Genomic DNA, 20,150 nt, shown 5'->3' with positions numbered 1-20,150 from the left:
CATGAAACTGGTTTTCAAAGCTTCTCTGATGCGTACCGTGCCCTCCTGTGCTCTTCTAACCACCCTGGTGTCTGGCTGCGCGTAACCAGCAGCCAGGCATTTTGCCTCAACCTCCCACCTCGCCATAAACATCTCCCCCTTACTCTCACAGATATTGTGGAGCACACAGCAAGCAGTAATAACAGTGGGAATATTGGTTTCGCTGAGGTCTAACCGAGTCAGTAAACTGCGCCAGCGCGCCTTTAAACGTCCAAATGCACATTCTACCACCATTCTGCACTTGCTCAGCCTGTAGTTGAACAGCTCCTGACTACTGTCCAGGATGCCTGTGTACGGCTTCATGAGCCATGGCATTAAGGGGTAGGCTGGGTCCCCAAGGATACATATAGGCATTTCGACATCCCCGGATGGGGAATGTTTTTGTACCATCCTTGAATATTGGGCTCTGTTTGCATGAGCACTCTGTGACTAGCACTTGTTAGGAATGTATATTTCTGCAATATCAGCCCTATTCTTGCCAGATTCTGTGAGCAGATCCTGCCTCATACCAGGCCTCTGATACAAGGGATTATGTTTTAGGCTCTCTTCCTACTACACAAGTAACAAATGTGAACTCCTGGATCACTGAACCAGTCTCACCATGGAGTCACAGATAGTCCTCTCAGACTCTCCAGTCTATCTTGCCACCCTAACAAACTGGACTTTGTGATAAAAGGTCACTTAAACCAAAAATCACACCACAGCAGATTACTTACAGTCCTAAGAGACCAGTCACTTACCCCAGATCAATTGATACTCCTGATCTTACACCAAAGCCAATCGACAGCCAATTCTATAGTAAACTAACTAAAGATTTATTAGCTAAGAAAAAGAATGGGAGTTATGGAGAGGTTAAAGCAGGTAAAATATATGTACAGGTGAATCTCAGTTTGTAACTGCAAATGGTGACAGTGATGTAATAAACTGCCAGTTTACCAAAAATCTTTCAGGGTATCCAGATAGTCTCTGGGGCTCTCTCCTTTGCATCTGGTACACTTCTTTGTAAGAGTCCAAACAGTTCAGAGATGATCTGTCTTTGTGTAAGCAGAGTCAGGATGAGCTCCACCCTGACATCTGGTGGTGAGGTGTGGCAAGTTGTGGAAAAGAACTGTTGTGGGATCCCCAGTGTCTCTGTTATTGGGGTGGGAAGAATAAACTGTTATTACCCTGATTATGGGAACTGTGCTTGGAACTGTACTTGGCCTTTTGTTATGATGGAGGGACTCACCATCATCTAAGTAGCACTCTCTAGGCAAGGGACATGGGTTCCAATTCTCTGTGAATTGAGAGAGGCTTGAGACAGGTATTAGTACCTGGTGGTGTGGGCCTGTAACACCAATTACACCTCTGTCTCTCTCCACGGTGGAATGTCAGGGCTAATTTTGGGTCTATTAAGAGTCTTGCTACAGGTATTGTGCTGAATTCACTTTGGCCTTATGGTGCACCAGCACTAAGGCTCCCACTACTATGAGCTGAAATCACTGAGCACTGTGTCAAGTAGTGGGGAGCCGGAAGATCTAGAGTGCAATGGTGCTGTTCATGGATAGGCTGGTGAAGTGTTTGTGAGACGTTGAGCAGAGCTGTTCATGAGATGGTGGAGTGGAGTGTTTGTGAAAGAGCAAGCTGTGCAGAGCGGAGCCGGTCGTGGTGGAGCAGAGCCCTGTGGGGCAGTCAGCTTCAGGACACGTAAGGTGCTCCTTTCCCCCCCACACACAGGCACATTTTAGCCAGACTGGGGAGTAACACTATGCAGATGAACTTTTGAACTCTGGGGCTGGACTTTTTTGGGCTTTGGGTGATTTGTGGATTGCTGGACTCAAGAGACGTTTGGGTTCTGGGACTCAAGAACCCGAGGGAAAGGATGTGGCCCAATTTGCTGGGGTGGGTCTTTGCTCATGGTTTGGTTAATGAACACTAGTTGTGGTGTTTCCCCAATTTAATGCTGATGTCCTTTACCTCATGTTATTAAAGATTCTCTGCTACACCGACACTCTGTGCTTGACAGAGGGGAAGTATTGCCTCTTTGAGGCACCCAGGGGGTGTGTAAGATTTTCCCAGGTCACTGGGTGGGGGCTCGAGCCAGCTTTGCATTTGCTTTGAAGAGAGGGAACCCCTGTGTACTGAACCCAGCCCTTGCTGCTATCAACTTGGCCTGGCAGAAGGGTTACATTTTTGGGGGCTAGTCTCAGGGTGGGGTGGCACAACCTTCTCTAATGCTTGCCCCAAAGCCTTCAACCACTCATCAGGTGATGGAGCAGCCTCCCAGGGTGAGACTCCTGGGTCAAGGACAAACAGACCCGGCATATCAGCCAAGGTCTTCCCCTCTTTCCCCAAAAAGGCTGACATTTTCTTTAAAAACTCCACTTCAGAGGCTGGTGAGGGCTGGCTCCCAGTAGTTATTACCTTCCACTCACCATCTTCCACTGCTATCGTGCCTGGAACCTGTAGAGGGTCCACAGCCGTCGACAGCTCACACAGTACAGCAAAATTTCCGTCCTCCCTCACAAACATGCGCTCACGCATTTTACACTTACTCAGGTACTCAGTGGATGCCCTTAAGGCAGGCTCTATTGAGCCTTCATCGAACGCCTCCGGCACCCTGGTCACCAGGACACAGTTCCTAGGCTTAATATTCATCCCCCTGCACCAATCCTCTAGCAAGTGTAGGGCCATTATACAAACTGTAATTTCTTTCCCAAATATAACAGATCAAAACAACAACAACCAGATTTTGGGTTTTCCCAATTTAATGACTCACCTAAGATGTGCTTGCGAGGGGTACTGACCCAGTCTTATCCCGGACGAGCCCCCAAAAATGTAACCCTTCTGCCAGGCCAAGTTGATAGCAGCAAGGGCCAGGTTCAGTACACAGGGGTTCCCTCTCTTCAAAGCAAATGCAAAGCTGGCTCGAGCCCCCACCCAGTGACCTGGGAAAATCTTACACACCCCCTGGGCGCCTCAAAGAGGCAATACTTCCCCTCTGTCAAGCACAGAGTGTCGGTGTAGCAGAGAATCTTTAATAACATGAGGTAAAGGACATCAGCATTAAATTGGGGAAACACCACAACTAGTGTTCATTAACCAAACCATGAGCAAAGACCCACCCCAGCAAATTGGGCCACATCCTTTCCCTCGGGTTCTTGAGTCCCAGAACCCAAACGTCTCTTGAGTCCAGCAATCCACAAATCACCCAAAGCTCAAAAAGTCCAGCCCCAGAGTTCAAAAGTTCATCTGCATAGTGTTACTCCCCAGTCTGGCTAAAATGTGCCTGTGTGTGGGGGAAAGAGATAAGGGGCACCTTACATGTCCTGAAGCTGACTGCCCACAGGGCTCCGCTCCACCACGACCAGCTCCGGTCTGCGCAGCTCACTGTCTCACAAATGGCTCCGCTCTGCACAGCTCACCTCGCCGTCTCACAAACACTCCGCCAGCCTATCCACAAACAGCACCACTGCACTCTAGATCTTCCGGCTCCCCACTACTTGACACAGTGCTCAGTGGTTCCAGCTCATGGTAGTGGGAGCCTTAGTGCTGGTGCACCATAAAGCCAAAGTGAATTCAGCACAGTACCTGTAGCAAGACTCTTAATAGACCCAAAATTAGCCCTGACATTCCACAGTGGAGAGAGACAGAGGTGTAATTAGTGTTTCAGGCCCTCACAAAAGGGCCTACACCACCAGGTACTAATACCTGTCTCAAGCCTCTCTCAATTCACAGAGAATTGGAACCCATGTCCCTTGCCTAGAGGGTGCTACTTAGATGATGGTGAGTCCCTCCATCATAACAAAAGGTCAAGTACAGTTCCAAGCACAGTTCCCATAATCAGAGTAATAACAATTTATTCTTCCCGCCCCAATAACAGAGACACTGGGGATCCCACAACAGCCAAAGTGACCGTTTGGGCAGTTATGGCCTCATTCTAGGTGGGGTAGGTGTGCCTATGCAAATGAGATCAGCCCCTGAAGTTCTTTTCCACAACTTGCCACACCTCACCACTAGATGTCAGGGTGGAGCTCATCCTGACTCTGCTTACCTTTGAATCTATTTTTATATCTTCTTCTGCCAGAGGACAAGGTGATAGTATCACTACCCACATGGGTTTTTCCTTGGATGATGGTGAGTGAAGAATGCACTTAGTCTTTGAACTCAATCATCACACACAATGACCACTTCCTTTGAAATTGGCCTTTTTTTCTGTTAAAGTTCTTAATTTGCTGTCCAAAAGGCTTCTTTTACAGGTTATTTAGTTACAGGGTTAACACAATGTAAATGTTTGCTATTGCACTAGGACACAGCTAAGTGAAAACAATGCAAGGAACTTTCCACTAGCTTTCATGAAGTTTAAACACCCAATACACTTATATATTTAACAATCGCTTTGATCTACACAAGTGAATTGACCTGAATACACTCTAGCATGACTTGGCCAGCCAGTATCAAACAGGTTGGTAAGCCTAACTTCAGGACCAGGCCAATTGGTTGAACCTATGTTAAAGAACAGAATTATCAGACACATAGATGAACATGATTTGTTGGGGAAGTGTCAACACAGCTTTTGTAAAAGAAAATCATGCCTCATTGCTCTATTAGAATCCTTTAAGGGTGTAAGCAAGCACGTGGACAGGGGTGATCCAGCTGATATAGAGTACTTGGACTTTCAGAAAGCCATTGACAAGATCCCACACCAAAGGCTCTTAAGCAAGATAGGAAGTCATGGGATAAGAGGGAAGGTCCCCTCATGGATCAGTAACTGGTTAAAAGACAGGAAACAAAGGGTGGGAATAAATGGTCACTTTTCACAATTGAGAGAGGTAAATAGTGGAGTCCCCCAACAATCTATACTGGGAATTATAATGTTTAACGTATTTGTAAACGAGCTGGAAAAGGGGGTAAATATTGATGTGGGAAAGTTTGCTGATGATACAAAATTACTCAAGCGAGTTAAATCCAAAGCTGACTGCGAAGAGTTGAAAAGGGATCTCACAAAAACTGGGCAACAAAATGGCACATGAAATGTAAGGTTCATATGTGCAAAGTACTGTAAATCAGAAAACATCCTCACAACTGTACATTCATAATGATAGGGTTGAGATCTTAAAGTCATCATGGATATTTCTTTGAAAACATCTGCTCAGCATTCAGTGGCAATAAAAAAAACTGAATAATGTTGGAAACCGTTAGGAAAGGAATAGATAATAAGACAGTAAATATCATAATGCCACTATATAAATCCATGTTACACCCACATCTTGAACACTGCATGCAGTTCTGGTCACCCTATCTCAAAAAAGATATGTTAGAAATGGAAAAAGGACAGAGAAGGACAACAAACGACTGAGGGCATGGAACGGCTGCCCTATGAGGAGAGATTAAAAAGGCTGGGATTGTTCATCTTAGGAAAGAGACAACTAAGCAGGGTATGATACAGGTCAATAAAATCATGAACTGTGTGGAGAAGGTGAATAAGGAAGTGTTATTCACAAGAACCAGAGGTCACCCAATGAAATTAATAGGCAACAGGAAGTACTTCTTCTAACAATACACAGTCAACCTGTGGAACTTATTGCCAGGAGATGTTGTGAAGTCCAAAAGTATAATTGGGTTCAAAACAGAATTAGATACATTTTTGGAGGATAGGTCTGTGACACTGCACCCCATACTCATCATAGTGGTATGATTATGATATGGTTATGACATACTTATGATGCACTTTGTACAAGTTGTGTCCAAGTGTCATTGGCAAAGTTGTGATTTGCTGAATATGATTATCCTATTTGTGTGCATATATCATTTTTGTATCTGAAGTTATGAATATTGACTATGTAGCTGTACTTCAAATATGCTTCCTCTGGGTAACACCCACAACTAGCCTTTCAGGTACAACAATGAAGAAGCTAGACAATGCTAATGACTGTTAGGATTGCTAGTGACAATGTAGGATTCAGGCCTGTATTTTTGCCTGAGATAGAATTTTGGGTTTTGTTTGCCCATTTGATTTTTAATATATTTATATTTTTACTAATATGTGTAAACAAAGGACAAAATCATTGTGTATGTTGCTTTTGCCAAGCCACATGGGGTTCTTAGTATAATGGAAACAAATAAGAACAGCTAAAGTGTTGCAGGGTATGGTGGAAGTGTAATATATAAGCATACACTGGAATGCTGCCTGGCTCCTTTCTCAAGCCAAGTGTGATGGTGTAGGGAGTGGGGAGTATTGATCTGGTAAGGTTGTGTGGAAGTTTTTCCGGTTTACTGTCTGCATTGGTGCTGGATAGTGGTGGGATATCAGGGTGTGACTTCACTTGAGGGATGATACTTGAGCATGTAACCTGAGCCCAGGAGGGGGTTGGGGCCAGGTGACACCTTCTGCCCGCGAAACTGAACAAAGGTTAGAGGAGGAGCCGGGGGTGTGTGGCTAGGTGGAGACTGCTGGAGAGGGTTTCAGTTTAGAGCTGGCTGGGGAAACGGAGGGAGGCCCAGAAGTGAGGTCCTGTTTTCTGTACCTACAAGCTCTGTTTTGGACTGTGTTCTTGTCATCTAATAAACCTTCTGTTTTACTGGCTGGCTGAGAGTCACAGTGAATTGCAGGAAGTGGGGGGTGCAAGATCCTGAATCCCCCACACTCCGTGACAATTGGTGGTAGCGGGGAGATGTACTGTACCCTGTGGATGGCGCTTCCTGCAGAAAGTGACTGGGGAGCAGTAAAATGAAGGGGGATTAACGAGGACCAGGTGTGCTGAAGGCCCAGAGAGGAGCAGTTTCGGGGGTGTAGGATCTGCGCTTAACTCCTGGGAGTGTCTGACCAGCAAGAAGGACTGTTGCAGTAATGGGATTCCGGGGTGGAGGAGTCTGCGGCTTGACCCTGGTGGAGAGAAGGACTATTGCAGGAACAGGGTCCCCCTGGTGAGTGGTTCCAGGGGCGGAGGAGTCTGCGGCTTGACCCTGGGAGAGAGGTGGTGACCTGGAGAAGGGCTGGCACAGTAGGGGTTCTTCCGGGAAACCGTGGGAAGCTAAGAGCACACAGGTCTGTGAGTCCACAGCAACTTGGGAACAGTGGAAAGATGTATAACCATCTCCTTAAGAGGGACCTGGTAGAGCTGTGCAAGAAGAGGGGGCTGCGTGTTGGAAAGCTCACCAAAGAACAGCTGATTGCCCAGCTGGAGGAGGAGGATCAGTCAGAGGAGCTGATCCCTGTCTCTGAGGGAAGCAGCCCGGCAGATGCAGGACGGACACTGGTGTCTGTCCCAGCTGGGAGGGGTCAAACTGCTGCTGAAGGCATTCCGAGACCTCTCCTACCTATGGCTAGGGGAGGGGCTGGAAGGAGCCCGGTGAGCACCGGGGGCACCGTGACTCCAGTGGCCAGCAGGGGATCCTCACGGCAGAGCTCCCCATCGCTAGAGCTGAGGCGGCTGGAATGGGAGAGGGAGATAAAACTGAAAGAGCTGGAGCTGAGGCAGCATGAACTGGAGGAGCGGGAGAAACAGCGACAGCATGAACTGGAGTTGGAAAGGCTGAGGAGCAGAGAGCCCTCTGCTGTGGTGAGTGAGGGGGGACCCAGGACTGCATGGAGCTTTGATAAGTGCATCTTGTCCCAGTTTAAGGAAGGGGAGGACATAGATGAATTCTTGATTGCCTTTGAGAAGGCCTGCAAGCTGCACAGGGTTGACGCTGCAGACAGGCTCCAGTTTCTCACCCCCTTACTGGACCCCAAAGTCGTGGGGATGTACAGCCGAATGGAAGGGGTGGAGGCAGGGGACTATGAACTGTTCAAAAAGGCCCCGCTATGCAAGTTTGGGATGACTCCTGAGGCATACCAGAAAAAGTTCCAGAGTCAGCGTAAAACCCCTGAGGACACATACTTGGAACTGATCCTCCAAATGGAGGGATATGTCCACAAGTGGGCAGATGGGGCCCAGACTAAGGAGGACATGGTTAAACTGATTGTTCTGGAGCAACTGTATGAACATTGCCCATCTGACCTGAGGATATGGTTGGTGGACAAAAAGCCAGAGGACTTGCAGAGCATCTGGCCGACGAGTTTGTGGACAGCTGGTCAGGGGGTGGAAAGGAGGAGTCCCAAAAGATTAAGCCCACCATGATGCAGCGAGTCACCCTGGGACCCCACAAAGGGGAAATGTGGAGAACCTCTCCCAATGGAAACAACTGACATCTGGACCAACCGCCCAGCTCAAGGGGACCAATGGAACATGAACTGCTATTACTGTGGGCAGAGAGGTCACATACGGACCCAGTGCCCCAAGCTCAAGGACAGACTGAGCAGACCAAACCCACACAGGGTTAACTGGGTAGAGACACAGCCGGAAGAGGGGCAAGCTTCCTAGGGAGGGGCGCTGGCAGCTTACCAACTGCTCAGGGGGGAGGAGTTACCCAGACCAGCTCCACTGGGGGGCTGGATGCTCCGGACTCAAGGTTCTCAGTTTACAGGGTGGGTGTGGGGCTGTCCCTGCAGAGCGAGTGCCTTGTTCCCCTAGAGGTGGATGGGAGGAAGGTCAATGGATACTGTGACATGGGCCCTGAGGTGATGCTGGCACGGCCTGAGGTGGTGGCCCCAGATCAGGTGGTGCCCAACAGGTATGGGCAGGACCCCATTCAAGGTGCCCGTGGCGAGGGTACTTCTGAAATGGGTAGCCAAGGAGGACCCCAAGGATGTGGGGGGGTGCACCATCATTTGCACACTGAGGTGTTGATGGGGCATGACCTAGATGATTGGCCAAGCAACCCCCAGAACACCCTAGTCGTGACCTGTAGCCAGAGCTGGTGAGGGGTGCTATGCCCTGACATCGGAGAGGGTACCTCACCAGAGGCACAGGACCCTACCCTGGTGGGAGGGAGTGCCCAGGGGCAAGGCTTAGAGGGGCAGCGGCTTCAGACCCAGCAGGCCAAGAGGGAGCAGGTCCCCATCCCTTCCCCAGCTGCTGAGTTCCAGGCCAAGTTGCAGAAAAATTCCCCCTTGCGGAAGCTAAGGAACCTGGCTGGCCTCAGTGTGGCACAGACCATGGGGAGAGGTTGCCAGGAGAGGTTCCTGTGGGAAAAGGGATTCCTGTACCAAGAATGGGCTCCCCCAGGGGAAATGGAGTCGTGGGAGATCTGGAGGCAGCTGGTAGTCCCCCAGAAGTATCACTGCAAGCTACTGTACCTGGCCCATGACATACCTCTTTCAGGACACCAAGGAATTCAGCGTACTGTAGCAGCCTCTGCCTGGAACTTTTACTGGCCTAGAGTCTTTACTATTGTCCAACAGTATTGCTGATCCCGTGACCCCTGTCAGAGGGTGGGGAAGGCCTGGGACAAGGGGAAAGTGGCTTTGAGACCTCTGCCCATTATAGAGGAGACTTTTCAGAAGGTGGCTTTGGACATAGTGGGTCCTCTCAGCAAGACGACCTGGTCGGGGAAGAAATACATTCTGGTGGTGGTAGATTTCACTACCCATTATCCCGAGGCAGTGGCCTTGTCCTCTATTGAAACAGACACCATGGCAGATGCACTGCTGACCATTTTCAGCTGAATGGAGTTCCCCAAAGAAGTCTTGACAGACCAAGGATCCAACTTCATGTCAGCCCTGCTCCGGTGCTTGTGAGAGAAATGTGGTGTCTGGCACATCTGGGCCTCAGCATATCACCCCCAGTCCAGTGGGCTGGTGGAGAGGTTCAACGGAACTCTAAAGATGAAGCTGAAAACCTTAATGAACCAGCACCCACAGGATTGGGACAAGTACTTACCTCACCTGCTGTTTGTGTACAGGGAAGTGCCCTGGTAGTCTACCGGGTTTTCGCCTTTTGAACTGTTATATGGAAGAAGGATAAGGGGGCCCCTGGACCTGATGAGAAACGAATGGGAGGGGAAGGCCACTTCCGGTGGAGAGTCAGTGGTGGAGTATGTCTTGACCTTCCGAGAAAGACTTGCTGAGCTCATGGGCTTGGCCAAGGAGAATCTGGCCAGAGCCCAGAGGAAACAGAAGGTCTGGTATGACTGCACGGTGTGGGGCCTATGCCACTAGAGACCAGGTGATGGTTCTCATCCTTGTGAGAAGAAACAAACTACAAGCCACCTGGGAAGGCCCTTTCAAGGTTGTCAAACTATGTGGCGCAACTATCTAACTGAGCGCACTGCCACCGGGTGTACCATGTGAATATGATGAAGCCATACTATGCCAGGGGGAATGTGGTGCTAGCTGTGTGTGGACATTGGGAGGAGCAGGGAGATGACCCCTTAGTAGATCTATTCCCTGAGACGGGAGTTGACTCCTCCCTGGAAACAATTCCCCTCTCTGATGAGCTAACCCCTGCCCAGCAAGCTGAGATCAGAGGGGTGTTGCATTTGTACCAACAGCTGTTTTCCAACCAGCCTGGACTCAATCTGATTGTCCACTGGGTGGAGACAGGATCGCACCCACCCATAAGATGCTCCCTCTTCCGAGTCACAGGGAAAACTGCTCAGGACCTGGAAAGAGAGGTCAGTGGCATGCTGGCTTTGGGGGTGATCCAGCCATCTGCCAGCCCTTGGGCCCCGCCTGTGGTGCTGGTCCCCAAAAAGGATGGGTTGATCCGGTTCTGTGTGAACTATCAGAAGCTTAATGCCATCACCGTATCTGATGCCTACCCAATACCCAGGCCTGATGAGCTCCTAGACAAACTGGGAGGAGCTCACTACTTTACCATCATGGATCTTACAAAGAGCTACTGGCAAGTGCCACTGGATGCTGATGCCAGGCTGAAATCTGCCTTTATCACCCATCTGGGGCTCTGAGTTCCTGACCCTGCCTTTTGGCCTCAAGGGGGTGCCCGCTACCTTCCAGTGCCTGGTGGATCAGCTACTGAGGGGGCTGGAGAGTTTTGTCATGGCATATATCGATGACATCTGTGTCTTTAGCCAGACCTGGGAGGACCATGTGTTCCAGGTTAAACAAGTGCTGGACTGACTCCAGAAGGTTGGGCTGACCATCAAAGCTGAGAAGTGCAAGGTGGGAATGGCTGAAGTATCTTACCTGGGCCACCGGGTGGGGAGTGGCTGCCTAAAGTCAGAACCAGCCAAGGTGGAGGGGATCAGAGACTGGTCCTCTCCCCAAACCAAAAAGCAGGTCCAAGCCTTTATTGGGATGGCGGGGTATTATTGAAGATTTGTGCCACACTTTAGCTCCATAGCCAGCCCCATCACTGAGCTATGCAAGAAGGGGAAGCCAGACCAGGTGGTCTGGACCGAGCAGTGCCAGAGGGCTCTCTGTGCGCTGAAGGAGGCTCTGGTCAGTGGCCCACTTCTGGTAACCCCAGACTTTGACAAGCCCTTTATGGTGTTCACCGATGCCTCAAACACGGGGCTGGGTGCAGTGTTAATGCAGGCTGATGAAAAGGAGGAGAGACATCCCATCATGTACTTGAGCAAGAAGTTGTTACCTCGGGAGCAAAACTATGCGGCCATAGAGAGGGAATGCCTGGCTATGGTATGGGCCCTTAAGAAACTAGAGCCATATCTATTTGGGCAACATTTCACTGTGTACACTGACCACTCCCCCTAACCTGGCTACACCAAATGAAAGGAGCCAATGCCAAGCTCCTGAGGTGGAGCCTGCTCCTGCAGGATTACTATATGGAGGTGGTCTATGTGAAGGGGAGTGCCAATGTGATAGCTGATGCGTTGTCCCAGAGAGGGGGGCCTGAACTTCACCAGATCACTGGTTAGAGTGACCCCACTCAGTTCAGTCTCGAAGGGGGGAGTATTGACCTGGTAATATTGCTTGGGAGTTTTACTGGTTTTGGTGCTGGATGGTGGTGGGATATCAGGGTGTGAAATCATTTGTGGGATGACACTTGAGCATGTAATCTGAGCCCAGGACGGGGTTGGGGCCAGGTGACACCTTCTGCCCATGACACTGAACAAAGGCTGGAGGAGGAGCCAGGGGGTGTGGTTGGGGGGAGATTGCTTGAGGGGGTTTCAGTTTAGAACTGGCTGGGGAAACGGAGGGAGACCCAGAAGCAGGGTCTGGGCTCCCTACCCGCCAAGATGGACCTGACTGAGGGGTCCTGTTTTCTGTACCTACAAGCTCTGTTTTGGACTGTGTTCCTGTCATCCAATAAACCTTCTGTTTTACTGGCTGGCTGAGAGTCACAGTGAATTGCAAGAAGTGGGGGGGTGCAGGGCCCTGACTCCCCCACACTCTGTTACACCAAGGTCGAGCAACCAGTTAGGAAGAGCAAGGGAGATGGTGGGAGAGGGGGGAAGAGGCATAAAAAACACTAAAACCCAAAAAAAAGCCTGTATTGGCCAAAATACAACCTTGTTCATTACCCCTCTCATGGAATATAAAAAAGGTGGGACAAAGACCCCAGGCTCACCACCCTTCAAAACGGAACATAACCATAAGTTGTAAAGGGTGTGACTAGGTATGTGCACTGCAGGTATATTTGGGCCTGGTAAGAAGAAGGAGGTGGGAATGGGGACACAAGCAAGGCTCTGCGGCATCAGAGCTGGGAAAGGGGACATGGGGTAAATGCTCTGTGGGGAGTCAGAGCTAGGAACGGAACACTGGTGTAACCCTTCTGCCTGTCAGAGTTGGCAGCAACAAGGGCCGCGTTCAGTATCTAGGGTTTCCATTCCAATAACACAATGCAAAACTGGCTCGAGCCCTGGGACAAATATATACCACCCCTGCTGGGTGCCTCCAAGAGGCAATACTTCCCCTCTCGCAAGCACAGAGTCTGAGTGTAGCAAAAAGCCTTTTAATAACAGAGAGAAACAGTGTGGCATTATGTTGGGGAACCACCACCAACAGGATTCATATCACAACCCATGAGCAAAAAACCCACCCCAAGCAAATTGGGGCGTGTCCTTTCCCTTTGGTTCTTGAGTCCAGCAACCCAAAATCACCCAAAGTCCCAACAGTCCAACAACCCAAAAGCCTCTATCCCTGGTCAGGGCAGCCCTAGAGTTTGAAAGTTTATCTGCAGAGTTTTACCTCCCAACCTGGGTGGAGATTGGGGTGGGGGGGGTCACCTCTCCATGGGGCTCCACTCTGCCAGCTGCCCCATGAGCTGCTCTAGGCATCCGACAAACTGCTCTGCTCTACCAGCCGCTCTGCTTGCCATCCCACAAACTGCAATGCTCTGCTCTGCCCTGCCAGCCGACCCGCAAACTGCTCCACCATATATCTTCAGGCTCCCCCACTACTTAACAGAACACTTCTGATTCCAGCTCTTAGTAAGTTTAGCTCTTTTGTGATTTCAGCTTGCAGTAGGGGAACCTCAGTGCTGGTGTACCATTAGCCCAAAGTGAATTCAGCTCAGCAGCCTGTAACTAGACTCCTAATAGAATCAAAATTAGCTCTGATATTCCACAGTGGAGAAAAGAGGAAGTGCAATTACCCTATAAGGCCCTCACCAGGGGGCCCTATTCCACCAACTATTAATACTTACTCCCAACCTCTCTCAATTCACAGAGAATTGGAACCCGTGTCCCTTGCCTAGCAAGTGCTATTTAGTTGATGGCGAGTCCCTCCATCATAACAAAAGGCCAGGTACAGTTCCACTGTCCTTGATTCACATAATCAGGGTAATAACAATTTATTCTTCCTGCCCCAATAACGGAGACACTGGGGATCCCACAGCAGCCAAAGTGACCATTTGGGCAGCTATGGCCTCATTCTAGGCGGGGTGGATGTTCCTATGCAAATAAGATCAGCCCCTGAAGTTCTTTTCCACAACTTGCTACGCCTCACCACCAGATGTCAGGGTGGAGCTCATCCTGACTCTGCTTACACTGGAAAACAAATTCTGCCAGCATGTAGCGCTATGGATGTGCTTGCTTGGAACTAACCCCAATAAACATTGCATTGCCTGCACTTCGGAGTTCTGATCTTCTGCTTTCTGTTTGCGTGACAAGAACCAAGGGAGGGGGTGAAGGGAAAGCCCTCTAACAGTGGCACATCAGCAAAGACAATGGATCATGGAAGAGCTTTGCCTTCCTGTGAACATTTCAGCCAGACTATGAGTAATGGCTGCTATTACTCAACAAGGCATGCAAGGGCATGTGACCAGACCACATGACACTGAACTCCATTTTGGTACCTATATTTTTCCACAAACTGGGCTGGGAACTTAGCTTGGAACAAAGGGTTCCCGCCATATGGAAAAAAACTATATAAAGTGGGGAGTGACATCATCTTGTGGACTCACCTCCCACACAAGAGAACTTCTGGAAACACTTGAGGAACAAAGACTCAACTGGGAGAAGTGCTGGTCCTAGGCTAAAGGCATTTCTATGGAAACTTAGTAGACTGCTTATATCATCAGTCAGGGTTAGAAATTGCTAATCTGAATCCTATTTATCTAGTACGTTAGGCTTAGTTTGCATTTTTATATATTTGCTAGGTAATCTGCTTTGATCTGTTTGCTATCACTTAAAATCTATCTTTTTGTAGTTAATAAACTTGTTTTATCTTAAGCAGTGTGTCTTTAAGTGAAGTATCTGAGAAAAATCTCAGCTTGCTTAACAGAGGCTTGGTGCATATCTTTCACACATTGAGGGAAAAGTGAAATATATTAATGAGCTTGCATTGTACAGATCCCAGTGCAGTGCAAGACAGTATAAGTCTGGGTATATACTACAGCAAGGAGGCAAGGCTGGAGAGCTGGGAAATTGGCTGTTGTCTCCTGATTGTCCTTGAATGACTTAGGTAAAGCACTCACCTAGCTCAAGTGGGTGTGTGGCGCCACCTGCTGTCATGTTGGGTCATAACAGGGCGTGGAGAGGCTGGCTGAATCACCGGCAGAGCAGTGTGACAAGGGCCAACCTAGTTGGCTGGTTAGGGGGCACAGCGGTTCCCACAGCTCCCAGACTGCACCTGTCACAAGGTCCATCAATGGTTATTAGCCAAAATGGTCAGGGATACAACCCTCTTCTCCGGGTGTCCCTAAACCTCTGACTGCCAGAAGCTGTAACTGAACAACATGGGATGGATCACTCAATTTTCCTCTTCAGAAGCCCCTAGCACCAGCCACTGTCAGAAGACAGGATACTGGGCTAGATGGACCTTTGGTCTGACCCAGTATGGCCATTCTTATGTAAGAACCTGTCAAAGTCAGATTCAGGACTCACATAATTTGTCAGACCACTCTGTTTATTAGCAAAGCGCTTTGCCAATGCACCCAGATACATGAGCCCCTCTCTGAGGCTCAAGCTAACTTATTTATACAAATAAGCCAAAGCCAATTTAACATAAGAGACAAAAGGAAGCAGAAACTGACAAATATACATACATATCTTATTTGCATACTAACGTTTACCAATCTCCTAGCTCAGTAGGAGCTTGAAGTTAATTAATTTGAGGACCCATTGTCTCACACTCCTTAACGTTTCTCTTCCTGACAACTATATTTCAACAAACCCTTCAAGTAGCATTTCTTTAATGAATTATAATTTCAATATAATTCATTCTACTTTCACAATCCCTCCTTTTGGTCAAGCTACTGGCCAGCTTAATCCTGTAGAGTCACAAATTTTAGCAAGCTTATTCTTAAGTACACCATTTCCTCTTTCAACTGCACCTGCACTCTGTGGGTGGTAGGGACAGTGCAACAGGTGTTTGATATGCAATATACAGTCCAAGTGTTGAACAAGTTGTCCAGTAAAATGTGTACCCTGATCACTGGACAGAGTAGCAGGAATTCCCTTGTCAGGCATAATATCATTTAACAAACATTTGGCAACAGACAGTGAGTCAGCCTTGCGACAAGGAAAGGCTTCAATCCAACCAGAGAATAAACATACCATAACCAATATAAATTCATATTGTTGACACTTAGGCATTTGTACAAAATCAAGTTGCCAATGCAAGAACGGTGCTTGAGGCAGGCCCCGGAACCCCTGGGCCACTTTTACAGGTTTACCAATACTATGGCTTTGGCAAATGGTACAGGCTGCACAGTGGCGGGATGCAAAAGAGCTAAAATGGGGGGGCCCACCATCCTGTCTTAGTTACAGCAGAGACCATCCCCTCCTTTCTGACATGCGAAACACCATGTAGCAGGGCGGCCAGAGACGGGTAGAGTGAAAAGGGGCCTACAAAGACGCCAGTACGCGAGCGCCAAAAAGAATCGGGATGTAGAGAGCAACCTTGGGCAACCCAGGATTCTTTCTCGGTTTCTGGGGCAGAGTCTTGGAGCGGGGTGAGGTCAGTGAGGGACAAGGAGGGTAAGAGGAGAGCGGAGAGCAAGGGAATCAGACATTTTGACTAGGCGTGCTGCAGCAGCCACAGCACGCAGGCAGAGGGGTAAGCCCTGGGCAACAGGGTCTAAAGTGGCAGAGAAATAAGCCACTGTGCGGTTCTTTTCTCTGTGCATCTGAGTGAGAACTCCAAGTGCACACCTAGATTGTTCATGGCAGAAAAGGGTAAAAGGCTTAGAATAGTCAGGCAGCCCTAAGGCAGGGGCAGAAGCCAAACCCTGTTTGAGGGAAACAAAGGCAGAATTGGCCTCAGGGGGCCACGGCATAGGGTCAGGCACAGAGAATCAAGTGAGTTCCTGGAGAAGTTTTGCAAGGGAGGCATATTGGGGAATCCATTGTCTGCAAAATCCAGCCATGCCTAAAAACTTCCAGACCTGGCATGGGGAACAGGGTCGGGGAAAGCTAATGATAGCTTGGTCGCGGGTGGGAGAAAGTGCACAGGAACCCTGGGAGAGGAGAAAGCCAAGGTATGTGACAGAAGCTTGACAGAGTTGTAGTTTAGAGCGAGAAGCTTTGTGACCCTTATTCGCTAGGGCAGTAAGGAGCACTAAAGAGGCAGTTTCAGAAGCAGACAATGAAGGGGAACAGAGGAGTAGATCATCTACATATTGGACTAGTGTGGACCTGGACGGGAAAACAAGGTCAGCAAGGTCTTGGGATAATCCTTGGGAAAAATATGACAGGCTTTCAGTATACCCCTGGGGCAGTGTGGTCCATGTGTACTGTTGCCCCTTGTAAGAAAAGGCAAACAGGAACTGGGAGTCAGGGTGAACCGGGACAGAAAAGAAAGCAGAGCACAAATCAACAACAGTAAAATGAGTTGCACCTGGTGGGATAGAAACCAGAATCTTTGAGAGGGGCAAGTTTTGATTCTGTCCACCTATGATTTGCCTCTTTCCACCACTGTATGAATTTCAATATAATTCATTCTACTTTCACAAACCTATGCATCTCCACCCTTCGTGGTCTCACCTGTTTCCATACTGCATACCATCAAAGGAGCTGAGAAGTTTTTGGAAAGTGTAGGGGACAACTTCCTGGTGCAAGTGCTGGAGGATCCAACTAGGGGCAGAGCCCTTCTTGACCTGCTGCTCACAAACAGGGAAGAATTAGCAGGGGAAGCAAAATGGATGGGAACCTGGGAGGCAGTGACCATAAGATGGTCGAGTTCAGGATCCTGACACAAGGAAGAAAGGAGAGCAGCAGAAAAGCAGAAGGACTTCAGAAAAGCAGACTTCGACTCCCTCAGGGAACTGATAGGCAGGATCCCCTGGGAGAATAACATGAGGGGGAAAGGAGTCCAGGAGACCTGGCTGTATTTTAAAGAATCCTTATTGAGGTTGCAGGAACAAACCATCACGATGTATAGAAAGAATAGTAAATATGGCAGGTGACCAGCTTGGCTTAACAGTGAAATCCTTGCTGATCTTAAACGCAAAAAAGAAGCTTACAAGAAGTGGAAGATTGGACAAATGACCAGGGAGGAGTATAAATACATTGCTCAGGCATGCAGGAGTGAAATCAAAAAGGCCAAATCACACTTGGAGTTGCAGCTTGTTAAGGGTAACAAGAAGGGTTTCTACAGGTATGTTAGCAACAAGAAGGTGGTCAGGGAAAGTGTGGGACCCTTACTGAATGGGGGAGGCAACCTAATGACAGAGGATGTGGAAAAAGCTAATGTATTCAATGCTTTTTTTGCCTCCATCTTCACGAAAAAGGTCAGCTCCCAGACTACTGCACTGGGCAGCACAGCATGGGGAGGAGGTGACCAGCCCTCTGTGGAGAAAGAAGTGGTTCAGGACTATTTAGAAAAGCTAGATGAGCACAAGTCCATGAGGCCGGATGTGCTGCATCCAAGGGTGCTAAAGGACTTGGCAGATGTGATTGCAGAGCCATTGGCCATTATCTTTGAAAACTCATGGTGATCGGGGGAGGCCCCAGATGACCGGAAAAAGGCTAATGTAGTGCCCATTTTTAAAAAAGGGAAGAAGGAGGATCTGGGGAACCACTGGCCAGTCAGCCTCACCTCAGTCCCTGGAAAAATCATGGAGCAGGTCCTCAAGGAATCGATTCTGAAGCACTTAGAGGAGAGGAAAGTGATCAGGAACAGTCAGCATGGATTCACCAAGGGCAAGCCATGCCTGACTAATCTAATTGCTTTCTATGACGAGATAACTGGCTCTGTGGATGAGGGGAAACCAGTGGATGTGTTATTCCTTGACTTTAGCAAAGCTTTTGATATGATCTTCCACAGTATTCTTGCCAGCAAGTTAAAGAAGTATGGGCTGGATGAATGGACTATAAAGTGGATAGAAAGCTGGCTAGATCGTCGGGCTCAACGGGTAGCGATCAATGGCTCCATGTCTAGTTGGCAGCCGGTATCAAGCGGAGTGCCCCAAGGGTCGGTCCTGGGTCCGGTTTTGTTCAATATCTTCATTAATGATCTGGAGGATGGCATGGATTGCACCCTCAGCAAGTTTGCAGATGACACTAAACTGGGAGGAGTGGTAGATATGCTGGAGGGTAGGGATAGGATACAGAGGGACCTAGACAAATTAGAGGATTGGGCCAAAAGAAATCTGATGAGGTTCAACAACGACAAGTGCAGAGTCCTGCACTTAGGATGGAAGAATGCCGTGCACCGCTACAGACTAGGGACCGGATGGCTAGGCAGCAGTTCTGCAGAAAAGGACCTAGGGGTTACAATGAACGAGAAGCTGGATATGAGTCAACAGTGTGTCCTTGTTGCCAAGAAGGCTAACAGCATTTTGGGCTGTGTAAGTAGGAGCATTGTCAGCAGATTGAGGGACATGATCGTTCTTCTCTATTTGGTATTGGTGAGGCCTCATGTGCAGTACTGCGTCCAGTTTTGGGCCCCACACTACAGAAAGGATGTGGACAAATTGGAAAGAGTCCAGCAGAGGGCAACAACAATGATTAGGGGGCTGAGGCACATGACTTATGAAGAGAGGCTGCAGGAACTGGGCTTATTTAGTCTGCAGAAGAGAAGAATGAGGGGAGATGATAACAGCCTTCAACTAACTGCACGGGGGGTTCCAAAGAGGATGGATCTAGACTGTTCTCAGAGGTAGCAGATGGCAGAACAAGGAGTAATGGTCTAAAGTTGCAGTAGGGGAAATTTAGGTTGGATATTATGCAAAACTTTTTCACTAGGAGGGTGGTGAAGCACTGGAATGCGTTACCTAGGCAGATGGTGGAATCTCCTTCCTTAGATGTTTTTAAGGTCAGGCTTGACCAAGCCCAGGCTGGGATGATTTAGTTGGAGATTGGTCCTGCTTTGAGCAGGGGATTGGACTAGATGACCTCCTGAGGTCCCTTCCAACCCTGATATTCTATCAGTCTATGAGATGATTCTATGATTAGTATATCCTGACATACATAAGAAGAAAAGGATTGTGGTGGGCAGATTTTGTCAGTGAATTGCTAAATCTTGGTTAGCTCCTCTTCAGAAAGGCAGGTACCTGAAACTGACTCTTAAATTCATGAGACAGCAGCTGCCTCATTAAGTTTGTTATAGGGCTGATTTCCTCTTTGGGACAGTTCCTTCTGTTGAGACAAGAATTCCCTTGGCTTCTGCAGCCACTGCAAAATCAGCCCTTTGAATACTAACATAGCCATTATGTTACATATATTATACTAACATAGCCATTATGTTACAAAACCTCATTATCAGCAGGTTTGATGTATGAGATGTAAAGATTTTCCCATTTGCTTTCAAAGATGCCCTCAAAGGCTGGAGTTAATGATATTGCTAACTTTTATTACCTGAAGCTTTAGGGAAATACTACTTTTTTAAGGTATATCTTTATTTAGGAATTCTTAGCAAGCTTGCACATACTATCTATGTAAAT

This window comes from Lepidochelys olivacea, assembly GCF_965140295.1.
Source record: "Lepidochelys olivacea isolate rLepOli2 genome assembly, chromosome: 8".
NCBI lineage: Eukaryota > Metazoa > Chordata > Testudines > Cheloniidae > Lepidochelys > Lepidochelys olivacea.
This window is presented reverse-complemented; position numbering follows the sequence as displayed.